At 43.5% G+C, this 15934-nt stretch overlaps 1 protein-coding gene across 8 annotated transcripts in view; it reads right to left on the reverse strand.

Moving 5' to 3' along the window:
* Window positions 1–15934, reverse strand: part of DGKI (diacylglycerol kinase iota) — a 252712-nt gene that overhangs the window by 219390 nt on the left and 17388 nt on the right. The window lies entirely within an intron of this gene.

The following is a 15934-nucleotide window of genomic DNA, read 5'->3' on the forward strand; positions in this document are numbered from 1 at the left end:
CAGCAGAGGATTTTAGCTCCCTGCCAAAACCCAGGTTGTAGCAGTCTGTGCTGGCACCAGTCATCTGCCCTGCTCCAGGCTTGCTATGCCACCCTGCCCTCCACTTACTACTCGGGGACTTGGGAACACAGAGCTCCTCAACCTGCCTGCAGAGATCAGAGCAGCAGTGTTCCCACTTTGTAAAATACCTGCCTTAGAGAGGATAGGACTAGCCAGAGCACTGCTCATGGCATTTATAAGCTGCTCTTCCCAAAGCACTGCAGAGCAGCAGGGTAGGACCCCTGGCAAGCAGATCCTTTCCCTGGGGGCACACAAGGGCAGACTGAGGCAAGAAGCTGTATATTGGGCTGCTTCAGCCAGAAGGAATGAAGGTCAAAGGTTTTGGGTGAGAAAAGACAGCTGAAAAACTGTACTAGGAAGGCAGCAGTCAGTGAAAGAGCATCCAAACCTCCCTGTACTACATCTGCTGAAATCCTCAATAATGCTGAAAAGATCCTCAGCCTGGCTACAAGTCAGAGAAAGTCTCTCAGGTGCCCCAAGCTCAGTGTCACCAGGCAGTTACCTCAAAAGGGCTATTTACACCTCTAGAAAACTTTTGTAAAATTCATAGCTTAGCCTTTTTTCCTGAATTTCATCTCCTGCGGTAAGAGAACAGCTCACCCTCTGCCATCAGAGTGATGTTGCAGGGATTAACGTATTTCTGTATAGGGCTTTGAAAGCAACTTTATGAGTCCCCAGAATTTGACATTCTTCCCAGAAAACACTTCAGAGAGGCTTGTGCTCAGCACAGGGGCCAAGAGTAGGGCAGGGCCGCAGAGACCCAACCTCAGCTGCTGCCAGCACCCCAAGGCAGAGGGTGACCCCAACACAGCATCACAAGGATAGCTGGCATACAGGTCACTGGGCTGCAAGCCAGCACACTCTGGTAAGGATTCCCATGCACTGTGACAGTGGGTGCAAGAGCAGCTATGCTCAAACACTCAGCAGCAATAACCAGATAGTGCTATTCTCACTCTCCTTCAAAAGTCACAGCCAGGATCAACAATGTGGCTATAAGCAATACAGCTGGATGCCCAAAAAACATCAGGAGCCCTGTGTTTCCACTCCCACATGGCCAGAAACACATTGCTCTCCAGCTCATAAAACAGGCAGCAAGAAGAGCGAGGAGGAGAGAGACAAAGAGTTAAGCAAACATCAGAAAAGCAAGAGATGAAAGCACTGACACCCACACCAGAGCCCTTAGGCAGTTCTTGCCAGTGTGCCCAGCACTACCCACAGCTATTCACACTACTTTCTGTCCCCTGTTATATATTAATAATTCTTGTGGATGGCCCTTCTGCTAATACATTTCTGCCAGAGTGGTTCAGGTCAGAGCAGTAAACAGCAGCAAGAACAATCAAGCTGAGCAGAGCCTGCCTGGCTCTGAGGGAACATGCAAGAGCACCTGAGAGGGCAAAGCAGCCACCACAGATAATGCTGCAGAAAGCATTCAGCATTTTTCAGAACTTCGCTTTACAAACTGCATTCACTCAGCAGCATGGAAAAACTGTATGAAGTGACCATTTAATACAGTAGTACAGATCCCACCAGCTTGGGCACAAGAACCCTGTTTGCCTGATTTAGTTTGCTCCCTGTTAAGTAGCCCTCCCAGCCTTCATAGCACAAACAAAAGCTAAAGCATTAGAGATGAGCTATCCTGAAACAACCTAGCTGCAGGAATCCTGATTCTCCTGACACAACCAGTTCCAAAAAGATAAGCCATGAAAATGAGAAGCACTCTCACATAAGAATCAAGTTAAGTTGCTCCAAAATTCATTTATGTTATATATCACTACTATCACGTTTCCCCTATTTATTTATTTTGACCAGCTACAGTGGAATGATAACCAAATAGCACATAGCTTTCCATGCTTAAAAATACAACTAAAAGGATTCATGAAAGGAAAGAAAGTGTGGCTTCACACCTGGAAAAGTCCACGTGGGACAGGACATCTGTTGCTTGTTCTAGCATCTCTACATAAATGAGATTTCCTTTACACCACAGCATCCTGACAGACCCCAGAAGCTTACAGCAATATCCTTTTGGATGCACAACTGTTCCTTCAGTGTGTATTTACTGACTTCCTTCCAGCCCATCATCCTTTATTCAGAGCTATATTTTTATGCACAAAAACAGTAGCTTTCAGAGGAGGCAAGAGTTATTAAAAAGTTCATCTGTTCCAGCTGCTTATTCCTCACTTAAACTCATCATTAATCCTCTTTTTATGACACCATAATTGTCCCTATGGCAACCAATTATGATGTCACAAACAAGATTAGAATTTTAGATAGGGGAACAGAATTAGCTTCTTTGTTATTTGTTTAGGTCCCTAGCGGCTGTCACGCGTGATCAAATCACTGGCCCGTGAGTTCGAGAACTCTCTTTTCAATATCGCACCAATACCTGGTATTTTAAGGGAAGGCAGCCTGAAACACAAGCAGCAGCATGCACACAGTGAAGGATGGGAAGTTGTATTGCTCGGAGAGATTCCCTTTCCAGCCCCTACAGGTCATTCTCCTGTCCCCTTAAGCAAGAAAGCATTGGCAATTCTGGTGACACTGTGGATACTCAGTAGTCAGACTTGCTACGAATGTGATTCATTGTCCTATAAAAGCCTAATCCTTCTTTGGATCCTACTAAATATTTCTCTTCAATGATTTGCTGCAGCAGTGAAGTCCCTATGAAATACACACAAAGCAATCATATATGGCAAATAAAGGAAAAGCCCCTGAGCTCACTTATTTCATCATATTTTCTTCTACTCAAACTAAATAACCACAGTCTGTCATCTCTCTTCCTGCAGAATAATCAAATATGTTTGAATGCCTAGAGTGATCAACATCACCCTTCTCTAGTCTTCTTTTTTTTATCTCACCTGTACTTTTTCAAGCTCCCAACAAATCAAAGAAAGAAAAAGAGGAAAAAGATCAAAGAGGTCAAATATCAGCCACCCAGGTACCATTCAGCACATCATCAACAGTTGGAGGGATCACATACCCAAGGTGAAGATTATTTGCCCCCACTCCTCCCACCACAGGCTTGACTTGTGCCATTCTGATGAAGTGAGTGAGTTAGGGTAGCAGCAAGAGTGCAGCTAAGAGCAAAGCTAAAAAAAAAAAAAAAAAAAAAAAAAAAAAAGAGAGGGCTGGCTCATGGAGTAACAGCAGGACCTGCACAGAAGCACCTGCCACCCCACCTCTAATACATGCTCCTTTCACCAGCCAGGTCTGGCTTTGAACCATTAGGGATCAATCCTCAGAGACCAGTGTAGTCATGGGCAATCTATGCATTTCACTTTCCAGGTAATTTATTATAGTACATGGAAAACATGACAAATGTGCCCAGATTCCATATAAAAAAAAAAAATGATGGAGAGGGCAAGAGATACACTTTTGTGTCCTGCACTGGGACTGAATTGCAAAACAACTGCCTTGCAGCTGCCTACAGAGTTTCCTTTTAAAGGTGCAGTTCACAGCAAGGAAAGTGGCAACATCTCTGTTTGGCTGTAGAGTTACTGCAGCCCTTTTTAAAACTGACATACTTGCCAGTATCCACTAAAAGAAGTCGCCGCCTCCGCTTCAAACCAGATCTCTCTCTTGTCCAAAAAACCCAAACAAACAAAAAAACCCCACAACCTAAAGAAACCTAAAAGCTTCCTCCTGAAAAAAAAAACCCAAAACACCACAAGCCCCCCACCCCAGAAAACAAGCATGCTTTTTACAGAAGAAGTTCCCATGTTTTGCTTTTTTTTTTTTTTTTTTTTGGAAACATTTGTCAAACATTAACAAGCACATACATCTATTCATCCTCTTGTAGGAGAAGTTCACATAAAACATAATTTTAGCTTTGTAAGACTACTTTCCACAGACTGCCTGCAGTCAATAGAGACTGTCTCTTCCAGAGGACCATTTGCCGGCAAAATGGTCCTCTGGAGAAGATCCTCTCACTTGCTAATGGCTGTTGAAGACATCAAGGGAAGGTAGCCTCCCCAGCCCGAAATGATCCTTCAAGAATAACCCCTCCTCTCCTCATATTGATGTCTTCACACATATCAGTACTTGCGACTTTTCCACAGCCAGTAAGAAGTGGCACCCACCATCAAGGCGTGCATGCAGGGACTGATTGATCACAGCAGAGCCATTAGAAGGAAGTGCATTAGTCTTAATGGCAAGAACTGCACTCACATGGTCTCCTCCCAAGAAAGTTCTTAAATCCCATGAGAGTCAGATGTCGGGAACAACAAAAACAGCACAAAGCAGACACTGTTCTTTGACTGAGAAGTCAGCAATCCACTGCCCAGACATAATTTATTATAGCAAACACTGTCTTTCTGTTATACCTGTAATTTATATCCCTTTGGGGGCTGTAGTTACCAACACCCTTCAGCCTTGAACAGAAGATGGTCATCAACCCCTCATATGTAGCCATTAAAAATTTGCTGACTCTCTCTACTGCCCACATTGGGGGGGTGGGAGGTCCTCAGTCCCGAGAGGCAAATCTTGCAGAAATTTGACTTCTACAAAACTCTCGCCCTGTTGACCCAAGCACACTATGCTGCAAACCCAGCAGAGCACAGTGGGAGACACCACCGTCCAGCCAAGATCCACCACTTTGGTACTCCTCCCTGAGGGGGGCTAAATACTGATTTGAGTGCTCCATGCTTGGAAAGGAGCAGGCTAAAGAGCAGATCAGCACTTCCTGAGGTCAGAAACCTTTTCAGCCCTGACATCAGAGAACACTTCCATTCCCTGTGTAAGACAAGCATTGGTGTCCAATATGCGACCGCTTGGGTTCTGATTAACCAAGTGCATGCTGCCAACAGCTGCAGAGGCAGAATCCCAAGCACAGAATATTCTCAGAAAAAGAAGGCAAGGAAAAAGACCCACCACCATTAACCATATATCTAAAGTACATTCTGCTTCCAGACATCCCTGGAGAATGACCATCCACACTTTTATAGATAAACGGGGAGAACATCCACTACCCAGTATTACCCTGATAATATACTTTAATCATTATATCAAGCAACTCCTGCTAGCAGAGGACAAATCACCATCCACGATCAGTCAGTCTCTGGTCCTTCAGAAGAGACTTAAGTATCATAGGGCTGATTAACACTAAATGTGGTTATTTCAACACATTTCTGTCACAGAAAATTAATCATGACCAAGATAGTTTCACAGATGCTACCAAATAACAATTTTGGCTTGCCAGAACTCAGCATTTCCATTCTTTGGGAAATTTTCATATTTCAAGTCAAAACAAAGTACATTTTCTCTTCTGAATCAGAGTGAAAAAGAGAACTTGGCCTGAAGAAATTCTGAGGAATAATATCACCTATTTTATACTCCAGTTAAGGTGAATACACAAATGTGTAACTCGTCTATCTTTTGAAAACAAAATCAACGTCTTCCCCAGAAGATTTTAGTCAGAAAATATGTCAAAATTCTAAAATAAACAACAAAACAAACAAAAAACAAACTTTCCACTGAAAATTTTTCATCCACCCTTCTCCACTTATAGAAGACTGGAATTACAAGCAAACACATATTTTGTGGTACCTTTCACAAGTACTGCTTCATGCCCAATTTTCTCTTCATTTAGAATGAGCAAAAGGTCATTTACTTTAAGGAACGGTCCCATGTTTTCCCATCGCTGCTACATTTGAGCAGACCCTTCACCGAAGGACTTCACAGCCTTCCTCGCGTGCCGGCCCGCGCGTGCCCGCAGGGCGGCCTCGCCAGGCGCGCGCCCTCCATGCCCACCTGCCAGGCCCTGCCACACACTATTGTGCCTGCCACCGCCTAGCGCTAAGAATTCTCGCTGATTTGCCTTTATCCTCCTATTACTTGTGTTTTCATGCGCCGTAGAAGCTGCTTTGTCTGCCTGTGTAGTAAATTTGCCTCATTGTCTTAACAGCCTTGCCGCAAGAAGCTGTTCGGATTGATTCACAATAGGGCCAACGTTTCCACCAAGCAAACACGGCGCTCTGTACCTGACAAATTGTGACACTGTTTGCAGAGCAACTGAAAATCAAAGTCTCTCCTGCTGGATGTTCGGGCAGAGGCAGCTGGGGAAGGGGGTGACCACACAGGGAGCAGGGGACACCAAGCCGGTGCGGCTGGGCCGCAGCAAGGCTGGGAGAGCTCCGCGTTCCCCAGGGGGAGCAGGCAGGAGAGCCGACTTGCCAGGAAACGGCCTTTTGAGACAGCAGGCTGCTTCTCCTGCAGGAGGGGAATTCACATCTTTCTTTTTCAGCCCCTGGATCGAATTGGGGAAAGAGCTACAATCTTTCCATCCCAGCTTGTTTCCTCCTCCCTTTCTTTCTCTCTGGTTCCCATTCCTAATGGCTTATTTCAAGCTTGGCAAAATTACTGTTACAAAGCATAACCCAGTGCACCCCACGCACGGCTTCCACACTCCCTGTGCTCATCTCAACTTGTAATTGCCAGTGACCCACTGGAAATGCCCATCTTCAGTCAGCCAAACGGTCCAAAAGTCTGACTGGAGCTGAAATGATCAGAACTTCTTCTTATGACCTACAGCTCCAAACACAAGCAGATGAGAGAAGCTGACTGACACTGGAGCTCCCAGACCCCACTGCAGGCCCACATCCTCCAGGAGACAGTCAGCTGCAGCATTCATTTCAGAAGATGCACAGCTGAAAATATAGTAAAATAAGGTCACTGATGGTAGAAAGGTGAGGCCATCTGGTATCTTGGCAGTTCACATGTGAAAGAGAATGATCTCCAACTTTCAGGATGCAAAAGACACAAGTAATCTCAGGATAACGACCAAAGACTGAAAAAAAAGTTAATTACCTTCTTTTTCCACTAAGTCAGGAAAGAGGCACAACCAGCGTGTGATGAAAGCTGCCACTGCAACTCTCCCTGAGCAAGCAACAGCCCTCAGTGATCAGGAACTGAGGAGGAATGAACCCAGCACTTTCACAGCCACAGTTCAGCTCCCCTCCTCCTTCCATCTCCCTCCCAAAATCAGCCATCGTACCTGCTGTTGCCTCAGAGAGACAGCAGGAGCTATGAAAAGAGATGAGCCCCCACACCAGGGTTCAGCAGCTGTGGCTTTACTCTTCTTCTGGATGCACTTTGCATGTCTGTTTTACTGGAATTTTGTACAAGACTGGGTACTAACAAACACCAAACTCAAAGTCTCTCTTCCAAAAAAAGGAAACTGGAAATGTAAGCAGCTGTTGTACGGACAGGTTGAGGTTATTTTCACAGTCCAGTCAGATGGCTGGGTTACATTTGGTTGCTTTCCTTTCAGCACCAAGGAGGTGGGGTGAAGAGAGAAGACTGTACTATGCAATCCAGGGATTAGGAAGGAAAAACCATATTGCCCACGCAAGTGATTAAAGGAGGCTTTTCTTTTAAATTCCCTGTTACCTGGTCTCTCACATTTTCACAAGATGCAAGGTGAAAATTGGGAAGAATGCTTTACTTGATCTCGAATAGGTGACTCCATATGAGGAAATACAAAATATTTCTGTGTCATACCGAAGATCTCTTCCAGTTACAGCCAGAGATAGCTTGGCTTTGAGTCTTTCATAAAATAAAAATAAAAAGGAGCAAAATTCACTACACACACACACAAAAAAAAGATCATCACATATGATGTTTTCCTGAAACACATTCATTAATGGGAGAGCTCACACACAAGCTCTCTGGGTCCATCCTGCCCTGGAGAGCATTTCTCTGAGCGCTCTTGGCATGAGACCACCCACAGGCTTGAGTGAACATACATTATGCTTGGCTTACGTTGTTGATGGCCATCACATCCACAAGGTGGATCTGGACATAAACTTGCTGTGGTCTGGGAGAGCCCAGGCTATTCCCAGAGGGAAAGATATGCAGTATCCTCTCTGGAAAGCAGAAGAGCTGTGCTCCAGCCAGCCCTCCCTGTAGAGAGCACCAAAGCTCAACAAGCTTGGCTCCAGGCCATGCTCAACAGCCACCCCTGCTAAAGGTTATGGTTTTTTCTCCCTCTCAAAAAGATGAAGGTTTGATGGATAAAGAGGAATGTTTTGGGAAAGAACTGCCACCCCTGGGTCACTTGTCTGAAGACAGTCAGGTTAGCAGTTTCTAAACACCGCACATAAAATTTGTGAGGGGGCCTTTTAACTGCTGTATTGCTCTCAGTCCAGCTCGCAACTGCCCCAGCATCACAGCCAACATTAGTCATCCCTCCCACTATCTGCTGAAAGACGAGAAACAAAGAGCTGACAAGACAGAGACCAAATAACCCAGTACTCCGTAATTCTGCTGTTCGCTCTGGATCGTAGAACATTTATCAAATGATGATATGGCCCACATCAGACTCAAGGAAATGAAAAACATTGTTTTGCTGTTTGCTGCCCAGGCTGAATCAAGATTCACGATACCAAAAGAGAGTCCACACAAGCATCACAACACTACCCTGTATCCAAGCCACTGTCAGTCTACTCCAGCACTTTGTCATACACCAACAGGGCTTGTTGAGCATCTTTCAGCATTCATTCAATACCTGAAAAAGCTGGAAAAAATGTAACTGAGAAGCTGGAGAAGACAACTGGCGCCTCCTCCTTTTTGCCATAGGTTTGCATTACATTGAAAGGGAGAAGTCCAGAAACAGTCTCCATCTTTACCTCCAATTGTATAAAAGATGTACATAACCACTTTGCAGCCTCTGCAACAGTCTACCACCACAGGGCTCGAAAACTTCCAGTACTGCAAATCTAAAGGGGAATTTGAAGCAGTTTATTGTGTACATCTTAATAGTAAAGAATCGGAGATGCAGCGCTGGACTATAAAGCTCACGCTAGCCTTGGAGGCAGAAAAAACCCAAGACTGTTGGAACAAGCTTAGTAACTTAAATCTAACCTTGTAGAATGTGAAGCCCAGCATTTAAGTACTTGTGTGTTCTTCGTTCATTGTACCATGCACTGCACAGCCCCAGGTATGTAAATCCACACAGAGCACCAGTGTCTTGGCAGGGAGGTCGGGTGACAAAGGCAAATTACAGAACGAAAAGTGAGAGAGTGCAGATCAAAAATAAAGAAATCCAGAAACTCTATCACAGTAAAAACTGGCCAGGGACAAAACAAAAACTACCTGCTCCAAAGCCAAAATATACCGTCCTGCAAGAGAAGTGACAGTTGCAACTGCTGGCTACCTGCAGAGACTAAAATGAAAAATAAAGAATAGCTTCAATTCTTCTCACTAATAGAAGGCCACCCACAACCAAACATGACAGCTGCATCAGTATTGCTGCTAATTCCTTCTTCAATGTCATCTGAAATCAGGCTAAAACCTGGAGGTAACTATAGTCCCAGCAGGAAAGGATCCTATGAGTCAAGCAGCTGGCAAGACACTGGTACTGGATATCCCTGAAGGCAACAGCATCAAAGGCACCTTTATTTTGTTTCCTACCTACACAGGTTTTAAACATGTACATTCTCTCAGTGTCTCAACTTACAACAAATCTGAAAATTCATAATGAAACTTTATTTACATCTTTGGCATTTCACTCACTTTTACAGGAGAGTCCATTGCCCTCTAGGGCATCAGTTTGAAACCATAAATCAGGCTAACATCAGCAATTAATAACCAATGACCTGGCCTAAGATGTGCCTACACATGGCATTTCATCGCCTTCAGAGAACCTACAGGATGCAGTGCTCAAGTTGGAATGAAACTCAGTGTGTTTTCACAACAAAAGGATACACTCCTGGGATCATTCACTAATTGGATAAAAGCATAAGAACTACCCCGATACTATCTCTAGAGGAAACTCATTAGCAACCTAATGAAATAAAGTGATGACAGGAAGGTATTTTCTCATAATCTTTTGATGCTAACAGGCTTCAAAGCCATTTTGCTTCCTCACCCTCTCCTGTGGTGCCCAGAAACCCCATGGCACTTCTCAGAGCATCACAGGCAGTCCCCTCTCCTGCATATTACACAGCATCGGGGAACAGTTTCCAAGCACAGAGGGATTCTAGGATGTTCAACTCACCACCTTTGATGAATCTGTGCACTTGAAGTTAATCCCTGCCCCACTTGGAAAATGTTCCCCTGTGGGTCAAGTTTCCTATTAAGTCATAAAATTTAGAAGAAATATAATCTAGCTATTAGGGGCTTTGCTGTTTGTTTTTGTGAAAAGCCAAACTCTGGAACCTTTGAAAAATGAGAAGTACTGAAACAAATTTTACAATTGTCAAAGTATCTTGAAGTTCATGAAAATACAAATATTGAAGAATGTACTATATAAGCATTGTGCACCTTATAATTATGTCTATATTAAATATCAACATTTCTTTTTCTCCTCCTGTGAAGTGTCAGGTCATGCCCTCAAACACTCATGTATCATGTAGCCCTAATCGGACACGCTTTAGATGTACATATTAAACACACATGCCTTAGTAACAGTGAGGGAGAAGCAGGTAATTTTGAGTCCATCTGAAGAGGATAATATAAAGCAAGACAAGTTATTCGCCAACCACATTCCCACCATCCGCACCTACACCTTTCACCATGAAAGGCCTTCCTCCAAGTCTCTGGATATTCAAAAAGAGCCCACGTATCTCCACCAAGAGCTCTTAGATACAGCCAGCCAAAGCCATTGATATTATTTATCTCTTAAATGCATCTATAGCCAAGCTGAGGCTATAGGACAGGCAACAGCACCGCTCCCCAATGCCAATAACTAAACTCACTGCTGATGGCATATAGATCTTATTGGCAGCCTTAGAGAATAGCATCCTATACGTTCTCTTAACTCATTGTTTAGCCACAAAGGTACACAGGAGGAGCAACGATGCATTAACTTAGTATGCCTCAAACCTAAGTACGATTAGACACCTCCGTTCTCTCTGACTACACGGCCATTTGTCTATGACAATGGGGATTAGCGTTAGGCAGTCTGCAGGGCCAGTGAGCTGGAAAACTTTCTAGGCAGAATTTGAAGCCGTAACCCCTTAAAAAAGGGTGGATGGACTGGATGATAAAACAGCAGTTTTCCATCATGAACTGTAAATTTTGAAGTTAACTAAGCTTTAACAGCTGTTTGAAATGGAAGGGGATTCTGGCAGTGCCATTCAGAGCTGCATTTGAAGGGAAATGCAGGACTGAAAGGTTCAGGACATCATTACTAAGCCTTTTTCTAGCATAAGCATTGCAAACCACCAAGGTTTCTCAATGCTGCATAGAAAGTATTGGGGAAATACCAGGCTCAATCCCAGAGTACAGACAAGCTCTGTCCTGCACCAGATTACTTTCTCAAGAGTGCAGAGGTTAGTGCCCATTCATTCCTCAGAACCAGCTAATAAATCTTTCCCTTCCCCACCTTTATGGTGAGCCATTTCAGTAAGTTAGTTGGAGGTGCAAAGACATTCAGAAGAACCACTTAGTAGTGCCCTGTGGCAGCCTCAGACTAGCAAAGCTCTTTAAAAATGAACCCTCCCATTTGCTCAATGCACAAATAATTCAGAGGCAAAACCTGCATATATTGTACTCTAAACAAGATCAAATTGTAATATTCATGCACAGCTGTTTCTGCCTCCCCCCCTCAGCTTTCAGGTTTTCTCTGCGAGTTGCAGTTTCGATTCTTTTCCATTCTCCTCTCCTGCTAGCCTGGACCAGAGGCCCTGCAGCTAAAGCTAGGGTTGAGGCTCTGTCCCCACTTTGTCACACAGACTCCATCTGCCACCTTAAATAAGTTGCTTCATCTTCTTTTGTTTCTGTTTCTCAAAGCGGGTTTACAAAGAATCAGGTCCTACACCAGCTGCAGTAGGTAGGTATCATCACTTACGGATTACAGCCTTACAGGTGTGAAAAGCTAAGAGGATTGGGCAAGTATTAGACTTTAAGGTAAGGCTCTGACCAGCACACCAAATTTTTGGTCTTAACAACCAACCAGTCTCTTCCTTGGCTCTGCATGGTCTCCTACTCCATTTGTGGATCTCCTCTGCAAACCAAGATAGGGGGCTGTGATCTTCTCTAACCAAAAAAATTCTAGTGAAAATTAAGGTGAAAACCCCCACTTTTCCTTCCTAACCAGCCACCCAAAGCCCAGCGTTACCCTCAGAGTGATTCAGGCCCAGCCTGGACAGTCTGTGCCAGCCCATGGCACATGGCAGCCAGCACATTAAACGGCGATGTTGGTGTGAGGGCTGCACACACCTTAATCTTCACCAAGGAAATCCTCCCTAAGTGAATTTATAGGCAAAAGACAAGATTCCAAAGAAGCAAAAAAGCCTTTTCGAGCTGGATGTGATGCTATTGACTTCCCTGCTGGCAGCATCAAGTGGGTTGCACGTGTATCAGCGACAGCTTTACCAGAATCTCATCACTCCGAGAGACAGGGTTACAGGAGAATTCAGGAGCTGACACAACGTGGGCACCAGGGAAGCAGTTATACCCACAGGCTAGCACCTCCACACCAAGAGAAGCCGGAAAAGACAAAAACAAGCGCAATACAGACAGAAATGAGAAGTGAAACCAGAGAGACCTGGTGGCTCTAGATGGGCCTGCCAACCTTGAGCTCAGCACCTTCCATCAGACCCAATGCCTTCACCATGAGTAAACGTTAATGGGTTTATATGCCTATATATAAAATATAGATATACCTCAGAAAAAACAGACAGTTAAATAAAGGGAGAAAAAGCACACACCACACATTGGTATTAGCAACATAATGACATCCCTTCATCTTATATTCCTGAGCATTCATACAGAGCATGCGCTGAGGCTCCTGAACACGCAACCCACCCTGGCACACTTTCCTCAGCCCACACAAGGTCCAGAAACTTAGTAGAAAGCACAGATGGTTCTTCTATGCAGCTGCAACCTGCAAAACACACAGCAGAGTCTGTCATGTCCATGTCCTATCATATACCTACCTTCCCCCTGAAGTTAATCACAGTGACATCACCTTACCCATACACAGCCATCACATACCCAGCACAGACCCACATGGAGGCTCCTACAGACTGTATACAAATACACATGGTCTTCTCTTAATGTTCTCTTACACATTTTTTCATATACATCCAGTCCCACACAGCTTTTCTCTGTTAACAGTGACAAATGGTCAAATCATTCAAAAAACCACAAGAGAGGGAAAACCCCCAATATCGGAACATGCAGGTGAACAGTACAGTAGAGTTAATGCTTCACTCCCGCATACAAAGAGTTTAAAAAACCCAAAACTTCACAGAGTAAGACTCAAAAAGGATCTTCAGCTTTCCACATTGATTCTTTTCCAAGACAAAGCTCCTCATCACCACCTCTGTAACTGGAAGAGGTTTCCATAAAGTTGCAAGCCACCCATACCTGATTATTTTCTATTCTTCTTTCCCTCTTCCTCTTTTCCTTAATATCTGGGAAATCCTTTGGCTGACTGTTGGTATCTGATGCCCAGGTTTTGATGGATTTACCAATAAAGCAGCAGGAAGAGCACAGAAGACTGTTGTACATACACATCACCTTCCCAACATCTTAGCCAAGCTGCCAAATTACAAAAAAAAAACCCCAAAAACCTAAAAAAAACAAAACAAAAACCCACACACTAAAAAAAACCCAACCCATCAAAAGCCTGGTGAGGCTTCAAGCAAATCGCTTCATCAGCCCCACGACTGACCTGGGCAAGAAGATACAACTACCTGATCGTTTATTCCGAAGGACTAGCCAGAACAAAAGTGGTTTTCCACCCTGTCAAAGTTATGTGGCATCTGATTCAGCTTGCCTTTTTTTTTTTTTTTTTTGTCCCCCATACACAATAATGTTTTCTACTTGCAACAGTCCCAGGGCAATCTAAGTCTACAGGTCTATGCCTGTGCTACAGAACAGCTTTATTATGTGCCTATAGAGGCTCCCCCTTTCAAATGACTGATGTGTTTATCTCCTCCTGAGGTTGCACGTAATTCCATTGCAGCTCACATGTAGCTTTACCCAGAGTTATCATTCACATGTCTTTTGTGAAGTGCTGCTAACCTCAGGTACAGAAGGCAGAACGTAAGACATGCTCAAAATTCAAAGACTGTCCTTTTGCTCAGTGTGACATAAAGACATCGATACCCGGACTTGCAGCCACATTTTGAAGTCAGGAGGGAACTTTAAACATCAGCCTGGTTTTCCTATGGTATTATTCTTCTCTCTGAACTGTCCTAGCCTTTTTCTGCATTTTGCTCCAATGCAGAACTTCCACCTCAAAGCTTTATAAATGGAAGAGTGTGAAGGCTCCTTCATGTACCAAAAATGTCCAGTGATATGCTTTGGGAGAAAACAAAATGGTGATGGATGTTTTGGGTGACAAAGTAAATTGAGTCACTGTTATGCGAGTGGGTGGTAACAAATCTGTACAGTACATACCCGAAACTCTTACGACAGTTATAAGCAGATCATATGAGATTAGGCCAGAGTGCTAGAATTATTTTCTTGACATTTGGTAGAAGATAAAAATTCATCCATCATTTTCATGCAGACCAACCTCACTCTTATAGAAATAGGATATGTTGAGATTCAAGGAAACAAGTAAAAGAAATCAACACAATCAAAAGATCAAGGGCTTGCGTTGGGCGTTTTCAGTTTTACAAATGTCATTCAGCTTTTATTATTTATAATGCTTCACAGTACACTAGTAAATGCTGTCATATTTCATAAAATAATTAAGTCTTAGTAATGGGAGACACTTCTAGCTTCCTGTCTCTATTTAATATTTACTGAGAAATGATGTGAGTTTTATGATCATTACCATGTCTGTAAATAAATGAAGCAAAACTGAGGATGTTTCCTATCTTTAAATTTCTATTTTGGTCTAAAGCCCCATCTGTAGTCCCAGGTACTTATATGCTCATCAACAGTGACGAGGCTTGTGTAATCAGGGATTTTGCAGGATTTCTCTGCCACAGCTTTTTCTCCTTCAAATGCAGTAACAAAACCCACTCCGACAACACCTCCAGCTACTTTCTGCCACAACAGACAAGCAGCTACTGCTGATGGTGTGGGTGGGGAGGCCAGCTTGGCTACAGATTCATTTTGCAGAGAGAAACATCAGCCAAGGAAAGTGAAACCACCTATTTTAGAAAGCGACATTTCTGAGTGGAACTGGATGGTCAACAGACACGGTGAGTTAAGAAAACCAGTGCTTCCATTACTAAAAGTGAAATGCATAGTTTCTTGCTCAGGCAAGCCACCCTCGCCACAGACAAAGCATGACAACCGAGCTGCCAACCTGCTGCCTATTAGCAACACAGGACTTTGAGATGATTCATTATGGCCCTGCTTTTGGATATCCCCAAGCCATGTACAAGCAAGAATCCTAAAGCCTACCACCCACTGCTTTCGTCAGAATTTCTCCCTTTGGTCAAAATTAAATTATGTTTCTCTAGATAAACTACCCCCTAGTGACAGGTGTTTGCCAAACATCACGAGCTCTCAAAAAATGGCCATTAAACTTATTTTGTTTTGTTTCCAACATCACTGATCAAGATTCCCTGGATTTCTAAATAATAATTAATAAGAAATTAAAATCCATTTGCATTATTGATGGTTTCTGTTGGCTTGCTTTGTGGGTTGTGTTGGTTGGTTTGGTTTCTTGGGTTTGTTTGATTTGGGGGGGTTGTCTTGGTTTTGGGTGTGGCTTTTTTACCTTTTACTATTTCTCTAAGGTTAAAAAAAATTAATGACAAGACTGCATTTCAGACAAGTTTTGAGAGTTGCAAAGAACTGCAGGAAATCTGCCAGATATAGCTTTATTTCCACGGTCTTCTCCAGCCATAGCTTTGTATTGTGGAAATATCCTTATTGAGCATCTCCTTGGTATAATCTGAATTTCTCTTTATTTCAAGAATTACTTTGGGAAAGCTACTTCAATCTCTATTTTGGCTAAAAGAGGCCA

This window comes from Falco punctatus (assembly GCF_963210335.1).
Source record: "Falco punctatus genome assembly, chromosome: 6".
Taxonomy (NCBI): domain Eukaryota; kingdom Metazoa; phylum Chordata; class Aves; order Falconiformes; family Falconidae; genus Falco; species Falco punctatus.